We start from the raw sequence: 5207 nt of genomic DNA, 5'->3' as shown, positions 1-5207 counted from the left end.
GTGGCATATTTAAATTATTGCCAGGGTACCTAGAGAGGTGTATTAAGTATGTTTGTGGAGTCCTTAGATGAGGTTTACACCTTTTTTATGTTGGCCAAATAAAAGGTATCTTGTTTTGTAAACCTTCAGAACCTCAGATATATCTTCAGATAACCTCTGGGAATATATGGCTAGCATAAGGATGTGTGATTCCAGTTGTGGCATAAATAATTCTGTGATTACACATTGTTCTGCTTCATGGGTCTCTAGATATGTGCTATGTTATAAGGCTTCCAGGTCATAGGAACTAACTTCTTGAATAGCAGAAAATCATTAGTAGGTGAGCACTCATATGAAGCAGTTCCCGGTCTGCAGTAGTCAGTACCTATCAAAAATGGCCAAAGGAAGGGAAAGCAGTGAACCAGCGACAGGCTCATTGGCAGCCAAGGCTCATTGATGCATGTGGGGGCGAAGGCTGGCCTGTGCGGCACACCCTAGGACACGGTATTTCCTGATGGCACTGGCCTCTTTCAGCAGGATAATGTGTCCTGCCACAAAGCAAAATGGTTCAAGAGTGGTTTGAGGAACACAACAATTTGACTTGGCCTCCAAATTCCCCGGATCTCAATCTGATCGGGCATCTGTGGGATGTGTTGGACAAACAAGTCCGATCCATGGAGGGCCCACCTCACAATTTACAGGACTTAAAGGATCTGCTGCTAATGTCTTGGTGCCGATACCACAGCACACCTATAAAGGTCCAGTGGAGTCCATGCCTCGACGAGTCAGGGCTGTTTTTGTGGCAAAAGGGGGACCTACACAATGTTAGGCAAGTGGCCATAATGCTGTACTTAATCGGTGTATGTTGGTATATAAGGTATTAGTTGTATAGTAGAATTTTACAATGCTTATCCATTGCAACACAAATATTGTAATTCTATTTTTATCTATTGATGCAGGTGTTTTGCCTTGGGTCCCACATGGGTCTTTTTCTACAGCTAATTGGTTTGTATTTTTTTTTTGGTAATGAGATTGACACAAAAAAAACACAACTGAATAATCAGATAAATTAAAAGGTCCCTGATGTATACAGTTCTGCTTACAACTGAATGTGTAGTGCATGTGTTCATGGAAGGGCCTGCAACAAAAAAAAATGCTTTTTTGTCCCTTTGGGGTCCTTATCTGAAAAGAGTTTTAGCTGTGCTTGTAGAAGCCAATTCTGGGGCAATTTAGAAAACATTAAAAAAAAATAAAAAAAGGTGTCAGTATAGACGGAATTAATTTAAACCGAGCTATTTTTTCTTTATATCCCAGTGTCCCTCATTTCAAGAAGAGCAAAACATTTGGGGTTTCCCAGTTGGTTATTCACTGAAAAAACACACTACTAATTGCTTTTGAGGGTTTTTTTTTATGAATTTGTGTAAATAAGTTTTAAATATGGTCTCATGGAATAATCCAACATACATTTCATTGGTTGCTTTGACCACTTTTTGATAAGTCACTATACATAAAAAGCTTTTCACCTAGTTATTTACAATAATTTCAACAGAACATAAAGTTGCCTAAAAACTCCTATTAATTCCTTGCCCCAGCCTGTCTATCCTCCGATATTCTCTCCCTAATGTATAATTGTCCTTCTCTGGCATCTTGAAGTGCACTGGTAAAACATCCGGTCTCAGCCTTGGTGCCGAAATGTTCATCTTTTCCTACTGTGTGCGTAAAGAAATCGCCTAGCAGGAGGCAAATGTTAAATAACTGATGTGAAAATAATTTCCAGTTTAAAGGAATGGTAACATCTGTTAAATTTCTATTCTTTACCAGAACAATATTTCTGTCGTTGACTTTTATTAGCAGCACCTTATATCAAAATGGAATATGCCAAAGGAGTAACCTCGCTTTTAACAGATTTTATTGACAATATGTGACATCATCCAAATTATATTTATTTGCGGATACGAGACGTAGACTACATAAAACCTTGTCTGATGAGTCTTGGCTCGCTTATGCTGTAAGAAAGGAAAAATATCCTTAAGCATGTCAAATGATCACACTTATAAGTCTACATTAAAACAAGCAGAATTCCTCTGGAGGGGAGACCCAACAACCTTTACCAACTATGTAACTTATGCTTTTAGAAAGTGGTTGCAGTGGATGATGGGAATAGAATTCCAGTGGCAGATAAGAGGGTTATCTCTTCTTTAAAGACTGAATTTTATTTTTGTTAGTATGCAGTTTTTTTGATCTTCCCCAATCCTTCACCAGTAAATTTAGGTTTTTTAGATTACTAGTGATTAAATCACATGGCACCATGCACTTCTAGCTATATATTATGACCCCTTACCATTTCTTCTTCTTTGAAAGAGACCGTATTTCCCCATGTATAAGATGCACCTTTTTTTTCGAAAAAACTGGGTGCGTCTTATACAGCGGTTGTAGATTGTAGATTGCAGTTACTACGGTACTTCCCAGTACCTCCCTGCAGTCACACTGCCGATTGGCCCCGTCCCTTTCTGACTCACTGCCGATTGGCCCTGTCCCTTTTATTTATAGTGTCCACACTGCTCAGACAGCATCTAACAGTAAGTATAAAATTAATATTTGGGCTGCTGAAAGTTAGGGGATGTGGGGGTTAATTTTTTGGGCAGTTATGGTTAATGGGGTGTTTGGGGTTTATTTAGGGGCGTTATGGTTAATGGGGTGTTTAGGGTTAATTTAGGGGCAGTTATGGTTTATTGGGCGTTTAGGGTTAATTTAGGGGCGGTTATGGTTAATGGGGCCTTTAGGGTTAATTTGGGGGCAGTTATGGTTAATGGGGTGTTTAGGGTTAATTTAGGGGCAGTTATGGTTGATGGGGTCTTTAGGGTTAATTTAGGGGCAGTTATGGTTGATGGGGTCTTTAGGTTTAATTTAGGTGCAGTTAATGGATGGGAGTGATGAGGATGAGTATGAATTTTATGATAATACATTTTTTTTCAAATTTTGGGCCACCGGTGCGTCTTATACATGGGGAAATACGGTACTTCCCTCATATAGTTTGTTGAATCTGTTTATATCATATACCCTATATCCCCTCTCTTGTAAGCCATACGTACTGAGATTGGTGTGTCTGCCATTCTATCTTTGAGATTATATAGTGCATAAACAGGGTGAACCCCGCTTCTATGTGCTTAACAGAGCCAGGAGAGGGAAAGAGAGAGTAGGGGTGGATTGTCGAGAAAGGTACGAGAGATTAGGAGATAATAATTGGGAATGCCATTTCAAAGAGCAAAGTCTTGGGTGGTTTTCTGTTGTCTTTTTATTCACAATTTTAGTATCACTTCTCTGATCTCTACCCTACTGGAGATGGGTCTACGGAACTGTGCACAATACTCCAGGCAAGGTCTGACTAGAGATACGTAAATATTTCACTGTATATTTTGACAATAATTCAAATATGTTGTATGTGGTTACTTCTGTAATGAATCTGCTGCATCCAAAATAAAGCACATCCCTATATTAACCCCTTCATGACCCTTAGGATGTATCATTGCATCCTATAAAACATGGTCTAGATAACTAAGGAGCCGGTGTCACTAGCTCCCTGCTGACTGATCTGATGTAACAGCGCTCAGTGCAATAACGGCATTCTCAGTCTATCTAGACCAGCGGTTCTCAACCTGGGGGTCGAACAACCCTTTCACACGGGTCGCCTAAGACCATCGGAAAACCCATTTCACAATATATAATTACATAATTTTATGTTTGGGGGTCACCACAACAGGAGGAACTGTATTAAAGGGTCGCGGCATTAGGAAGGTTGAGAACCACTGATCTAGACCTTCCTGAGACCTCTGATTAACCTGCTGGCTGATCACGGGTACTGCAATTACCAATGAAGGGCAGTGGTGCCCTGCTTACTGATCACTCTATTATCAGCAGCAATGAAGATCAAAAGTGTAAATTAGGAGAGAGTGTTTCTCTCTTAAAAAATATATATTTTTAAAAATAGTTTAAAAAATTTAAAAATTAAATACAATTAATAATTAAATGGACTCAATGAGGTCACATGACAGGGGTCCCATACAGTTCCAAGAGAGATCCCTGAGTTCTCTAAATACCTCAAAGGGACCTTGACACAAAAAATATACATTATAAATAACCACTTCCTAACCAAAAGGGGCCGATTTGGGGTATGGTGGGCATTGTGGTTAAAGTCAAAAGAAGGCTACAGTGTGAGCACAACTGCACAGAAAATGACAAATTTAACACTAAAAGTGGCTGCTAACACCTCCCACATGAAAATACCTCTGTGTACAGTAGTTTCTACATTACATAGTAGTTTCCATTGTATTAATTAAATAAAAACAATTATTCAGATAAAACTATTGTGCTTTATTACAGTAATATTTTTGCTAAAGAATGTAAATATCCACATTTAACTTTTTTTTTTTGTTCAAAACTAACCGTTATAAACATTCACAATTTTAGTTAATTGAATAATCTGTGAGAATGTTTCCATGAAAATAATAACTTTCTCGTAAGGGTTTCCCAGCATGAAGAAAAAAAACATTTAAAAGCAGTTTTTTTTTCACAAAATTGGCTTTGACAGTTTTGAGGTTGTTCAGTATTTTTTTTTTTTTCCTCTTTGCTTTTAGGTCAGCGCACTGCTGGTTTATTTCTCATGAATATACTCCAAGTGGAAATACAAACCCAAAACAATATTTCCATTTGTAAGACGTTATAAATGTAAGTTAAGGTTTAACCTAGTGCTGCCTAGAAATCCTCCTAAAACATCAAGGCACGTCCACCAGGGTAACCCATGTCTTTGAGTACATGCTAATTACTGTTGTAAAAATACAACTACTGCGTTTAACCCCTTGAATACCAGAGGGGTGTTCCACAAATATAGAGCGCACACCTAAGATGCCCAAAAGGGTAATATATATATATATTTCTCTTAAAAATGTTCTCCAACTTTATTTGGGGAAAAAAAAGTTGGCAAGGTTGATCACTACCTGGAGCAGGCATGGCAATGAAGGGCCCTCAGCAGAAGGTAAGAATTACAGTCCGTATTAAAATAAGCCTGAGTGTTACTTTCAGGTAAGGGTATGAGTAGCTCTTAACTCCCTGCCAAGGATTGGTACCCCAGGTTTTTATTCTTTTTTTAAAAAAATAAATAACAAGAACAACATAGAACAATATAAATTGTAATTTAAAAAACACAAAAGACAAAACAAAAGGAAATATAA

This window comes from Sceloporus occidentalis, unplaced genomic scaffold (assembly GCF_023333645.1).
Source record: "Sceloporus occidentalis isolate IW3139 unplaced genomic scaffold, rSceOcc1.0.p SCAF_11, whole genome shotgun sequence".
NCBI lineage: Eukaryota > Metazoa > Chordata > Lepidosauria > Squamata > Phrynosomatidae > Sceloporus > Sceloporus occidentalis.
The sequence above is the reverse complement of the archived record's forward strand: the minus strand, read 5'-3'. Positions refer to the sequence as shown.